Genomic DNA, 13,620 nt, shown 5'->3' on the forward strand with positions numbered 1-13,620 from the left:
GTGAAATGTAACATGTTCACACTTCCTCATCCTATTATGTACCAAATATTCTGGATATGTTGTAGGATGTATGTCCTTGTTCTCTTGTGGTTGGTGGAGCCATATGACTAGTTCGGTCCAACGAGTTTGTAAGCAGCAATGACCTGTCTGACTTCTAAGCTACAGCATATAATTCCTGGTTAAAGACCCTCCAGAGTTCTCTTTCCTCATCACGTAAATGATATCGCTGTTTGCAACTTGCTCCATTTGGCTGAAGTCTTAAAATAAAAAAAAAGATGTGAAGCAGAGATGCAGCTAACCTGGACTTGTCCTGTAGGGAGAGCAAGAAATACATTTTTATAAATCTATGAAAGTTTTGAGTTGTTGCATGATTGTTACCACGGCATAACCTAACTCATCCTGACTGATAACAATCGCATTTACAGGAGAAGTATGGTCCTGATTCTCCATATAAATACTTCATAATTTACTTACATAAATTTGTACAAGCACATGAAACAAACTTGACTCCAAAATAAAATAATAGTCTGCCCCAACCTATAGTTCTCAACCAGAAATCAGAAAGGACTTCAAGCAAGACTTCCCCTTCCCTTGATGACCCAGACTGTGCAATGAAAATTAAAAATCTGAGCCTTTAACGGGGAGTTAGAAGTTTTAGTAAAGTAAAATCTACATTTAAAGAATAGGGAAAGAAAGAGAATGGTTTTCTGCTTGATCACTGACAGTGTTATAGCAGGTTTATCCAATTTTTGTCACACAATAAAGATATATTATGAAAACTGGGTAAAAGAAAAGAGGCAGATGTTTAATTGTAATAATTGAATGAACAATTAGATGTCAGCTCTTTGGCAGATGATATACAGTGAAATGCACTTTTGTACTAATTATTTTCAGTAGCTAACTCTTGAGTATAAAAATGTGCTCAGTGTTGATGATCCAAATATGAGTAATATGAACTCCCTGGCATCTTGATGGGTACTGACAGTTGAATAGTAGGGGATGAGAAATGGACATGAGGGGCGCCTGGGTGGCTCGTCGATTAAGAGTCAGACTCTTGATTTTGGATCAGGTCCTAATCTTAGGGTCCTGAGATGGAGCCCTGCAGGGGGATGGGGGGGGGGGCTTTCCACTCAGCAGGAAATCTGCTTGCCTCTCTCTACCCCTCCCCCACCTCCACCCACCTCTGTGCAGGCTCTCAAATAAATCTTTTTTAAATTTTTTATTTTTTATGTTTTTAAAGATTTTATTTATTCATGAAAGAGAGAGAGGCAGAGACATAAGCAGAGGGAGAAGCAAGCTCCTTACAAGGAGCCTGATGTGAGACTCAACCCCAGGACCCTGGGATCAGGACTGGAGCCAAAGGCAGACAGGCGCTCAACCACTGAGCCACCGAGGTACCCACCCGCTCTTTTTTTAAAGAAGTGGACATGAAGCAGAAATATGCTAACTGCTCTTAAAGGTGCACATCCCTTAAGGTGCAGTGGTAGGCATGGGTGGAGAGTACTCTTTAAAGGGGTAAATGGTCCAGTGGCTGTGGTTGCTAAGCCATCCCATTGGTACTAACTAGCCTACCCATGCAGCTGCTTGGTTAGAAAACTGCGTATCAGAGACTGGTTGATAATAAGCAGATAAAGGACTAGGCCGAGTAGTTTATGAACTTGATAAAAAGTCAACATGATGTTGAGAAAGCTGGCTTTCTTGGCATCCAATCTAAAATCTAACAAGTCTGTTCCAACCCAACAATTTCACTACTTCCACATTTTGGTCTATCAATTTGTGGTTTAGGATTTAGCAACAGATTGCACAGAAGAAGCAACTAACAAACAAACGATCCAAGCAAAAGCAAACTTGTAGACTATGTAGGAAAGTATATATATAAGCATAGGTTTAAATCACAGTGTAAAAATAATCACGCGGAAACAATGGTAAACATGTAATCAAACACATGTTAGAAAGAGAATAAACCGTTAAGAAAAGCACTATTAAAAACAGGGGGAGATATCTGAAACAACATCTCAGAGACTGCTCTTTTAAGCTTTGGCATGTTACTCCTTTCGCTACACAGAAACATAATTTTTTTTTTCCTGGGACAACCCATTTTCTGTACAAGCGACACCATCGGTCCCCTTCTTGTTGAACCATTTAAAGTGTGTTCACACTTGGCTCATTGTTAGAGCTAGTTGATGTTCAGGGAAGTGGGGAAAAGATGTGTATTTACTATTCTTCAACAAATTACTCCTTCAATAATTAAAATCTGAAAAAAAAAGAAAAAAAAAGAAAATAAATAAATAAAATCTGTTTTATGAAAATGGGTGGTAAATACCAAAGTATTTAATAGGATGGCAGTAGAACCATGCTCTCTGTAGACCTCATCAAGGATGACACCAATTTCCATCCATATCTATTGGATGGAAGCAAGATGTGCTTTTCTCAGAGTTTATACTAGGCAAAAAAAAAAAAAAAAAGGAAAACACAAAAAACAGTATTTTTATTTTAACCAGATGTGAATGAATTAAGCCCAATATTTTCAAGTATTTTTAGTGCCATATGATGTCATCTGACTTTATATTTTTTTACGGAGGGATAATGTGTGTTTTTAAAATTGTGAAGCCACTTTCCATGCATGTACTTAAAGCCTCATATATGATGAATTACAATACACAAATTACAGCACTGCAGGACACACTTCTGGCAGTTTATGTCAAAGACCGGAGAAAGAGATATTTAATTTCTTAATAGGAAATCAAATTACAAGCATGTGAAATGTCTTCTGCTGGCCTTTAAGGTAGTCCTCATCTCTGTAATTATTGTACTTGTGCAAACAGGTCCAGAGCAGGACTGGGGCCATGCTCTCCCAATCCTCCAGTCTGCCTCTCGCCTGCCAACAGAGCGGCCCACGGACTCCACAGGCACCGTGTACGGTATTACCCTGGTCGCGGGGAGAACTCGGTTTTGAACAACCAGGTCGCGTCTGGTTGCTATGTATTAAATACATACCAACATTAACATATGTAGTGATACGCTCTTCTAGGCTATCACTATCTACTACATTATTCTACGCAGTAAATATATGATGCATGATGTATTTTCAATGACAGGCTCACACATGCTACGCATCCCCAGTGCCGTTAGCCCAGATAAGCGCAGAGGTTCCCGGGACCGTGGCGCCACTCTCGCTGCCTTGGAACTGGCCAGGGAACAAAGGGGCTGCAGGGACGAGAACTCGCTTCCTCGCACTTTTCTCTGGGGCAACGCCAGGCAAGCGGCCACACCCGGAGCGCGAGCGGCCCTCCGTAGCTCTGCGCAGTGGACTTCTCCGAGTCATCTCTCCCGGGAAAGAGAGTTCTTAAAAACCAATGAAAGCTTTCCAAAGGGCAAGAGAGAGACGGTCCTGAGCCAAGGTTACCATAAATGCTTCCACTCTCCCTGATTTCATTTCGGAAATAAGGAGGGAAAGAGGCGGTCACCAGTGCGGGCTGGCCCACACGCCCCGTCCAGCTCCCCACCCCCCTCCGCCCCCCATCAAGAGAAAGACGCCGAAAGTCAAGTTCATAGGACTGTAGGGCCCGGGGCATAGGAGCCCTTGTCGAGTCAAAGAGCCATTCTTTCCGACTGAAGTCTCCATCCAGCACCCACGCTCGAGCAAAGGACGTCCCGGGCCAAGCCCCCTTGCCATCCCGCCATCCACCGGCCGGCGAGGTCCCGGGGGGGCCTGGGGCGGGGGGGAGCCTGGGGCGGAGGGGGGGCCCGGGGCGCGGGGGGGGGGGGGCGGGGGCGAGGACTCCGGGCCATCGCCGCAGCCTCTGCCAGGGCTGCTCGGGCTCCGCGGTGTCCCAGGACCCTGCCCACCTTCCGCTTCCCCTCCCCGGTCCCTCTTCCCGGCTCAGGCTGCACCGCCGGACTGTTTGGGGGACCAATGAGGTGGCAGCGGCTGACGCGTGGATCCCGGTGAGGGGCGATTTCATTTCCAGGGGGAGAGGCCGCCGAGCGGGAGGGGGAGCGCGGGGGCGGGGGAGAAAGAGGGACGCGGGGGCAAAAAGTCGGAGGGGAGGAGCGCAGCCCAGCTGGGAGGCTGCAGGGCGGCCGAGGTGAGCGACCAGAAAGGTGGACGGGGAAGCGCAGGTTCGCGGGCTGGAGCGGGCTGGAGCGGGCGGGCGCGGGGGGGGGGGGGGTCGCTGTCAGGCGGCGCGGGGCCCGCGGCCCGGGGCGGGGGGTCGGGGGTCCGGGGGCTGGGGGGCCCGGGGCGCGCGGCGGCTCCCGCAGCCCGGGCGTGTGGCCGCGCCCCGCCGCCCCCGCTCCCCGGCCGCGCGCCCCCCGCTCGCCCGCTCGCCCGCTGGCCCCGGGGCCGCCCCCGCCCCCGCCCGCGCGCGCCCGTTGGGGGGCCGGGGGAGCGGCGCCGGCGGCCGGGCCGCATTGTGACGTAGCGGGGCCGCGGCAGAGCCTCCGCCGCCCGCTCCCGCTCCCGCGCCCGCGCCCGCTGCGGCGCTTCCCGCCGCCGCCGCCGCCGCCGCCGCCGTCCACCCGCGCGTCCGTCAGTCGGTCCGCGCTCCCGAGTCGCCGGCGCGCGGGGCGCCCCCGGTGAGTCCAGGTCCCGGCGGGCGCGGCGGGGAGGCGCGGCGCGGCGGGGCGGGGCGGGGCGGCGGCGCCTTCCCAAGTTTGCACCGGGCGCCCCCGGCGGGTGTCCCCGCGGCCCCCGGCCCCTTTGTGCGGCGAGTGCGGGCGCCCGGGCAGCGGCGGCGCCTCCGCAGAGCGGGTTTGGGGGAAGGTCTCTATAGTAACGGCGGCGGCGGCGGCGGCGGCGGCGGCGGCGGCTCCAGTCCGGGGGAGGGGGCAGCCCCCGCCCGGCGGCCGGAGGATTGTTCCTTGCTCCGCCGGTGTCGTGCGCTCGCGATCCTTGCCGCCGCCGCACGTCGCCCGGGAGGCAGCGGTGGGCAGCGCCCCAGCTCCCGAAAAGCCCAGATAACGAGGGGCGAAGTAACCGCACCGGCGACAGTAGCGAATAACGATACTGAGACACGCGCCCGAGGGCCCCGCGGGGCTGCTCGGCCCAGGGGAGCCCCCGCGCGTTCCCGGGGCTCGCGGGCCGCCCGAGCAGCCGGGCTCGGAGCTGCCCCGGGCGCTGTCCTGCGTCCCAGGCTCGTCCGCGCCGATCTCAGCCGGGAATGAGCCTCCCTTGGCCTTCTCCGCTGCTGCTGACTTTCATCTGCAGGTGGTAAGTGAGGTGAACTGGTATTTTGGCTATTGTCAAATGCCACGTTTTGTTTATTTCATCTTTACGAAAAGAAAAGAGGGGGAAAATTATGAGCCATTACTGGCAGCCATACAGTTTCCACAGGAAATACTAGCATTCTTTGAGGAACACGCTACTGCTTGCAGCGAAGAAAGTCTTGACGAAACAAAAAGGCAACAGCATTGTTGCTCATTTTCAATGGACCGCTAGGAGGGCGGGGGGGGGGGGGCGGTGGAGGGAACGTGTTGTTTTTTCCTGTGGGAACGTTGCTTTCCTTGGGAAAGTTCATTGAGGAAGCATTACTGTCGGTGTCCGCTTTTCCCTGGCCGGTGGCTGGGCCTCCCCACTCCTCTGGACGATTACTGACAAGTGCCCATCAAAGAGCCTGGAGGCAGGCGAGAGCCCAGAGGAAGGGAGAGCCGGCCGCTCGGTGCAGGACAGGCTACCCACACACCACGTGCTGTGGAGCCCGGCCAGGGTGCAGTTTGCAAAAATGAAATAAGGGCTGCCTGGGGAGGTTTATGAGGATTACATGTGTGCAGAGTATGTCAGTTCTCCAAGGTGTCACTCTAAACACGTAATTCTCAAGCACCACTTTCCTTGCTGAATCTGCAGGAAGGCAAAAAACCTATTTCTCTTATTACGGAGCAGACATCCCAATTGGGAATGGGTTGAAATCTGTATTTCATTTGTACATATTGAAATTTTAAGAGGCAAAGAGAACAAGGTCTAGGAAAGCAGTATGCTAATATGTTCACTTTGGGGGGGGGGGTAGGGGGGAGGAAACATCTATTGGCTACTCCTGTAGCAGCTGAATGGTAATTTAAGTGCAGTGTGGTTAGAGTGTAGGGAGACAGCTTTAAGGGCTTCTTAAAACTATTTGAAGGAGGTGTGACATCTTGCTGTCCATCACAGAAGGCTCTTCAGGACGCAGTTTTAACTGAAGATCACCCATAACCAAATACGTAGGAGTTCCCAGGTCTAGATTCGGAAAGAAGATGATGGTGCCTCTCTTAAGGATCGTTTAGACATTCTCAGAAACGATATATAAAAAATAAGGGATATTACCTTGAATGAATGTAAGCTTCATTTTTTTCCATAGGAAGCATTTCATGAGGAAAGGCTACAACAGAGTAGATTCCAAGTGATGCTACATTTATTGATTTGACATTTACCATGTGTTGATGTCCAAAAGGAAGTGACCAGAGCAAATGAATCTCTCTCTACACTATGTCGCAGCTTCGCTAATTCCAGGCAGCTGTTCTGCTGCAGGTGTGGGTGGAAATGTAGAACAGAGGCCAAGAAACTTTGTGTGTGCTGTTGTTTTGGAAGGGATTGTAGTAGTACTTTACTGCTCTTAAGAGGAGGGAAACCCACACAAACGTCTAATACAAACAAATGATCTTTGATATTATCAGAGAAAGCCTGGAGCTGTTTTTCTTGCCAGATTTAAGGCATTGCTTGTCAAGAGAGGAAATCTCCCAAGGAGCAGGTGCACTATTATAAGAAACACAAGGGAAATTCTCTTTTAAATGCAAAATCTAATTGAACAGCAACAAGAGAATCTGTGACACTCTTAGAAGAGAAGCCTTGTTTTTGGCAGTCTGTCAGGTTATAGTTGCAAACCACATAGGAGAAATATGTGTCTTGGGAGAACAATAATATCCTGGTGAAAATGAAACAATTGCTTCTGTGAAACTTTTACCCTTATATATTTGTTTACTTGTGCCCCCTTTAATTGATATGCAGATTTAGCTACAAGGAGTAATTTACTGAAAATGAATCAATAAATAGGTTACTTTTGTGATATATGTTTTGCATGATTTTGCACTTCACGTGGATGAGATAACTAGATTTCCGGTTTTATGGTTTGCATCTTCCTTCTTTCAAGCTTTAAACGTTAACGATCAAAATATGTGTTGAAATGATGACTAGGAGTTGATAAGACTGACAGCTGGGCCCTGGAAAAGCACTGTTTGATTCCTGATTAGTTACAGTGTATTCCCTTTGTGCATTTGTGGCATATAAAAATACAAAATGCGCAGTCTCTTCACAAGGCACTTGGAAGAAATAGGACACATGAAAGATACTTTATGATCCAGCCCCCAAGATGCTAACTAGTAATTGGAAAGGAATTCTGAGGATAAAATGACCTAATCAGCTCAGATGTTTTATAAGTTATGTGTTGCTGCATAACCAATCACCCCAAAATGCAGTTGCTTAAAGCAACTACTAAAGCTCATGATTCTGTGCTCAGCGGTTTGGGTTGAGCTCAGCTGGGTGGTTCTTCTGCTGATTTGACAGGGTTGCCTCAGACATCTTAAGTCCACTAGTGGGTGGGCTGATGGCAGGATGATCTAGGATGGCTTCACAGTTATATCTGGCAGTTATGCTGTTAGCCACGTTAACTGGTGACCAGGACACACACCTCCCAGTTTTTAGCAGATTAAGTTGGACTTCTTTACAGAACAAACACGGTACCAAGAGCAGCAAGAGAGCAAGTTTGAAGCCTATGTTACTGTCCCATTGGTCAGATGGGATCACAAGGTCACCATGCCTTCGAGGGGTCTAGAAAGACTCCAATTAAAATGAGAGGCAGCCACAAAAAACTGTAGCTCGCCCCCCCCCCAATTTACTACATCTTTGAACCCTTGTTCTGCCAAATGTTTTTTTTGTGTGTGTGTGTTTTACTAAGGAAGAGTATACTTAGAAGACAGGAGAGATTAGTGGAGCCTGCTTGTGGGCAGCCCAGAATTTAGGTTAGGAAATGAACTGTACATCATTGTCCCATATTCTCTGTTCTGTAAACCTTAGGTAGCTGAGGAATAATGCAAGGATGGTAAAATTTTAGTCACAGCCTTCTACCAGTGGCATCAGGATTGTTTGGAGACGGTAGACTGGTGGCAGAATCAGCAGACCGTTGTTTGAAGGTGAGGAAGGCTCTGGCAAAAGTGGAGGCAGAAACAATGGAAAGGAAGGCATCACTCTGGGAGATCCCATATTTTAGGATTAGGTGACTGATGACAGGGCATTATTGAGAGCCTCCAGTCAAAATCATTCTGAGATTTTCAAAAGCTTAAGTGGCTGAAGGAACAAGTGTGCCGTCGTGAGAAATAGAGAAATGAATAAGTGATTTATTTGGGGGGAGGAGAAAAATTCAGTTCCAGAAAGGCTGATCAAAAGAGATAAATTGAATGTGAAAGTACTTTATAAGCTGCAGAGTATGCTATGAACGTTAGCTAGTGCTTAGTGCTTATATTGCAGCAAATTGTATAGACTTGAGTTTCTCTCAAGAAAAGCAGCAGAAAACAGAAGACAACCTGGAGGACACCCCCACGGGTCAGAGGGAAGTCAGAAGAACCACTTTCAGGATGGAATCGGAACTGCTGTGGGGTCGCGGGAGTAGAAACCCATGACTGTTTTTCTGCAACCCACAGCTAAAGGTCTGCCCTTGCACTTAGCAGACCAGCAAGGAGAAAACCTTTAGGGGTGCCTGGGTGGCTCAGTTGTTTGGGCGTCCGACTCTTGGTTTCAGCTCAGGTCATGATCTCAGAGACCTGAGATCGGAGAGAGAGAAAACCTTTGGCCCAGTTTTAAAGGCACTCATACTGCTTGGCTGGGCACGTTGATTGGCAACCCTACGAAGGGGGTACACGATGGGCAGTCGGTAGATGCTTCCTCAGAGAACAATGGAGTACTGATCTCAGAAGCGGGAATGGATGCAGGGTAGCAAAACCAACAAATGCCCACCAGAAATAAACCCTGGACCATTTATTCCTAGCCCCTGAGACTAGAGGACAGGATTCAGGCATACTTAGGTAGAGCTGTGGATGTGTTAATAATAGCTAAACCCATGCTGGTGTCGGGGTCTTTTCATGGCAGGAGAGTAGAGAAAGAAGGTCCAATGTCATGCCTCATCCAGGCTCCTCCATAAATGTTGTGGTTGTTTTATTAGAGGGGAGAGGAATTCAAAACACGTTCACCGCTTTTTCACCTAAGGGCTCAGTTGAGGTGCCGCTTCGCCAGCCTTGTTTTATTGATGGCCAGTCTGAAATTCAGGTGGCGTCCTTACCATCGAGTGCAGCTGTGGGCCAGACAGAAACACCTGGCCTCTCTAACGTCGCACAATTAGTCTGAACAGCACGCACAGCTGCTCGTTACAGCAAGACCTTGGATGGACCAGCTCAAATCCAAGCACACGCTTTTATAGTTTCTTTTGTACAAGTCTGAGAACCCTGAAGATATTCAGTAAATGTTAACTTAATGAGTGAGTGTGCCGTTATCTGGTGCAGTAACATTTTCTAAAGCAGTCTGGTTTGGCCTTTCATTAGTCACAGTAGAATTTGCTATAAAGTCCCGAAATGTCTTTTTTAGATTCAGATGTTTCAAGGTACAGTTGTCTCAGTAATGTGGGTTTTTATAAGCCATCATTCACAGAAGTAGACTCTACTTTTTTGAGACACAATTTTCTTCTTATCTTTATCAGGGCTCTTGGCTGCAGGTCACAGAAACCCAGTTTATACTTGCTCTAGCCGGAAGGGGCATGTATTGGCTCCTGTCTGGGAAAAGTTCAGAAAGAATCCAGTTCTGACTTGGGTGGTGGCAAAATGGTGGTAAAATGGCCATCAGCAGCTTCAAGCTTAACCTCTTCAGGAAAAGAGAATAATTTGGGATTAACTCTAATTAGTGGGCACATGCCCATCCCTGAACCAGCTTCTATGTCCAGGGATTTGAAACATATGACTTGGCTTGTCCTTGATGATGTGCCCAGGCCTGGAGTCCTTGGGAATGGGAGGAGCCATCTGTGTGTGGAGGCCAGGGGGCAGATGGGGTGATATAGGAGCTGCATGGGAAGGTGGTCAGCAAAACCTGCACTAAACCAGCTGCCCTCAGAGCAGGAAAGGGGTGGTTCTTAAACAGCAAGTATCGAATAGAGTGGGTGCCATGCAAGCAAAAGAGTAGATGGCTCTGCCATCTGTTTTTCCTGGCGGACACATCATCCTCTTACTCTCCCCGCAAGCCGTGAACCTGGGAAAGGTCCTGATCTCACCTCCACCCAATCACCGGGACTTCCTGCTCTGTCTCTGTCTTACTCTTTCCCCTGTCAGTTTAGAGTTAGAGCCTCATTGTTTCACCCTGCACAAGTCCCCTCTGATAATTCCACATCCAGTCTCTCTGCTTCAATGCCTTCCTCCCCACCATGGCCGGAGTGCTCTTTCTAAAGAACAAATGGATAAAATCGAATCAAGGAAGTGCCTCAGAGCGCTTCATAACTCCGGAACCCTGGGGGAGGGGGGGGGGAAGACCAGGCTCCTGAAACTGAATTCCATGGTTCCTGTGGTTCCCCATGAAATGGGGACCCTGCCTCCTGTGGCCAACAGTGGGTGAGAAGGAGGGAGGTGTTCAGCAAGGTTTCTTCCAGCTGCCCACATTATCCCGGAGCTGAATTGTGCCACCTGAAGGTCCCTCCGTGCTCCATTTTTCTCTCATTATCATGTTTTTGCCTGTGCTTTTGTCACTACGGAATGAATCTTTTCTCCTTTCTTGACTTCCTTGACTTTGAACATCCACTCCTCCTTCCACACTCAATCCAAGCATTGTTCCTGCAAGAAGCCTTTGCTGAACTGCCCCCCCCCCTCCCGGGCCTGCCCAGCCTTGCATCTACTTTGCTGTGTGGTTCTCCGCTATGTGTCACGACTCCCTCTCCCAGGGTGCTGACTGAGACAGCTGCACGGTGCTCCATCTTTCTGTATCCCTGAGCCTAGTGTGGGGCTCTGCACTGCAAAAGTGCTCAAGAAGCTTTAGGGCAATGAATGAAAACTGTGCTGAGTCATTCATCTTGGTGATTTTCAAGGTTTCTTCTGTTTCCTTTAGCCCAATTCCTAAATTTGCATCCCAGAATGTTGGCTACGAAAGCAGGTTCTCTTTGAAATTGCTGCTCAGACACTTTTTAACGGTTTCCCCGGAACTTGGTATGCTCATTGCCTGCTGGGTCTCTAACAGTTACCTCAAAGAAGACACTGAAAAATAACAGCGGCCCAAAGTCAGTCTGGAAGCTAGAATGTGTGGCTCAGAGATCAGATGAGGAATACTTTTTTTTTCCAGCCATAAAAGAGGTTATTTAATAGCTAATATTTATGAGGCACTTACTCTGCATTGGGTGCTTAACAAATGACTTACAATTATTTTCTTATTAATTCTCACAGCAGCCCTAGGAAGGAGGTATTACCATGATCCATCCTTTTTTGCATACAAGGAAATTAAGATTTACAGAGTTGAACAGGCTTGCTTACCACTATAAGCCCTCGTCCTGGAGATTGCCCAGCTGTCAGACACTTCTCTAGGTTGTTGAGGGGTACAATCAAACTTTGATTGGGCTCTTCCAATTCATTATGATTTTTGTTATTATTGCTCTAACATGAAATGACCACTTCCTAAGAATAAAACATGCCACCTGCCTCCCTTGGCCTTTGAATATGTCAAAAAGGCTTTGGAGAAATACGTATTTAAAACAGTAAAGGGGCACCTGAGTGGCTCAGTGGTTGAGCATCTGCCTTTGGCTCAGGTCATGATCCCAGAGTCCTGGAATCGAGTCCTGAATCAGGCCCCCCCACAGGGAGTTTGCTTCTCCCTCTGCCTATGTCTCTATCTCTCTGTGTCTCTCATGAATAAATAAATAACATCTTATAAATAAATTTAAAAAGAAGTAAATATTCCAGTCCTGTAGGTGAAATTAAAATGAATGTCTACTTTAGAAGACATTCTATGATTCTGCAGTTGCCAGATAATAAAAGCCTCCTATGAAGGTTTCTGCTATGTATAATAATGTAAGCCTCCTGAATAGCCAGATTGAAATCTTAGTTCTGAGGTTCCCTCAGAAATGAAGTCCATAGGGGATCTCTGGGTGGCTCAGCGGTTAAGTGTTTGCCTTCAGCCCAGGGTGTGATCCTGGGGTCCTGGTATCAAGTCCTGCATTGGGCTCTCCACGGGGAGCCTGCTTCTCCTTGTGTCTCTCATGAATAAATAAATCATTAAAAAAATGAAAGAAACGAAGTCCATAGGTAAAAGTATCCATAGCTTTCATCAGAAAGTTTCATCAAAACTTTCATCAAAGTTTTGGAAGCCACATAAGCTCAGTGTTTTATTTTTTTATTTTTATTTTTTTTAACCTGTTTTTAGTCTGGAAGCCTGTTGAGGTTTAGATGAAAGCTATGGATACTTTCCTTGAAGAAAATAGATGTGCACCCACACATCTGAATTCAGGGGTTTCCAGGATCTGTGGAAGCCCATTTGTGGATTTGCTGTGGACAGACACCAGGTTAGAAACCTTGCTTCAAAGCTGTGATCCAGAAGAAAGATACTAGCCGTTGTAGTACATTTACCTTGTGCTGCAGGCCACTACTTAGGGAGTTTACCCTGTGCCAGTCCTTTCTGAAAGTACAGAGCAGCTAACCACCCGTCTAAGATGTGGATGATGAGCCCTGTTGGAAGGGAGGTGGGGAATGAAGTTAGGGGAGGAACTCAGTTCCCCCAGCTACCTACCAAGTGGCGAGAGTGCCATCAAAGGCAACAACTTGCACCTGCATCACCTGCATCACCTGCTACAGCACGTAGCTACAGCACAAGCCTCCACCTGCTACAGCTGTAGCCACCTTGCTCCTCTTACCTCCCTGCACAGAGAAACTGGGCCCCAGGTAATTCCGAGCCTTTGTTTGCCCTGACTCCCTGTTGGAAGTGGGTAGTAGGGCCACTTCTGCTGCAAGAGCCTCTGGGACTCACCCAAGCCAGAGCCCACAGGGTGGGCAAGGTCTCTGCGCCTCTCCGCCTTCCCCTGTGATGACAGCTCACACACTGAGCGGACACCAGCCTCTGAGATGCAGCACTGCTGCCAGCCCTGGCCTAGGTGAGCTCACACACTGAGCGGACACCAGCCTCTGAGATGCAGCACTGCTGCCAGCCCTGGCCTAGGTGAGCTCACACACTGAGCGGACACCAGCCTCTGAGATGCAGCACTGCTGCCAGCCCTGGCCTAGGTGAGCTCCTTGCCCAGCGCTGAGGGCTCCTTGCGCACTCGGAAACATTAACTGCATGGGAATTCCACCACAAACCCGGCTGCAAAGTCTTCATTGGAAAACCCACCCCCACCTCCCATAGACAGTTATTTTGAACTTGCTGTATGCTGGGCACCTCTCAGAGCTACGGTCACAGCAGCAAGTACACAGATGGGGTTCCCTAGCTCATGGCATTCCCGTCTAGTCTATATCTAGCCGGGAACAGGGGTCCTCATTTCCAGCAGCTTCCTTTCATTCATCGAGTACAATTGTTTTAGGAACAAGGAAATGTAAAGGATTGATTCTACTCCACTTTCCATTCTTTGTAGCTTTACATCT

The 13,620-nt window shown here is 48.6% G+C and overlaps 1 protein-coding gene across 12 annotated transcripts in view; it reads left to right on the forward strand.

Annotated features, from left to right (window-relative positions):
• The first annotated feature begins 3,182 nt into the window (after positions 1 to 3,182).
• Positions 3,183 to 13,620, forward strand: part of SNCAIP (synuclein alpha interacting protein) — a 151,190-nt gene continuing 140,752 nt past the window's right edge. For 3 of the 12 annotated variants that reach the window (XM_038551952.1, XM_038551950.1, XM_038551946.1), the window contains exon 1: positions 4,840 to 5,212. The gene's annotated coding sequence lies outside the window, so the exon portion shown is untranslated. Of the gene's footprint in view, positions 3,402 to 3,505; positions 3,700 to 3,780; positions 3,949 to 4,098; positions 4,123 to 4,510; positions 4,579 to 4,839; positions 5,213 to 13,620 lie in introns of those variants that run through there. The other 9 variants (XM_038551948.1, XM_038551947.1, XM_038551959.1 and 6 more) reach the window with 7 other exon arrangements.

This window comes from Canis lupus, chromosome 11 (genome assembly GCF_011100685.1).
Source record: "Canis lupus familiaris isolate Mischka breed German Shepherd chromosome 11, alternate assembly UU_Cfam_GSD_1.0, whole genome shotgun sequence".
NCBI classification, from domain to species: domain Eukaryota; kingdom Metazoa; phylum Chordata; class Mammalia; order Carnivora; family Canidae; genus Canis; species Canis lupus.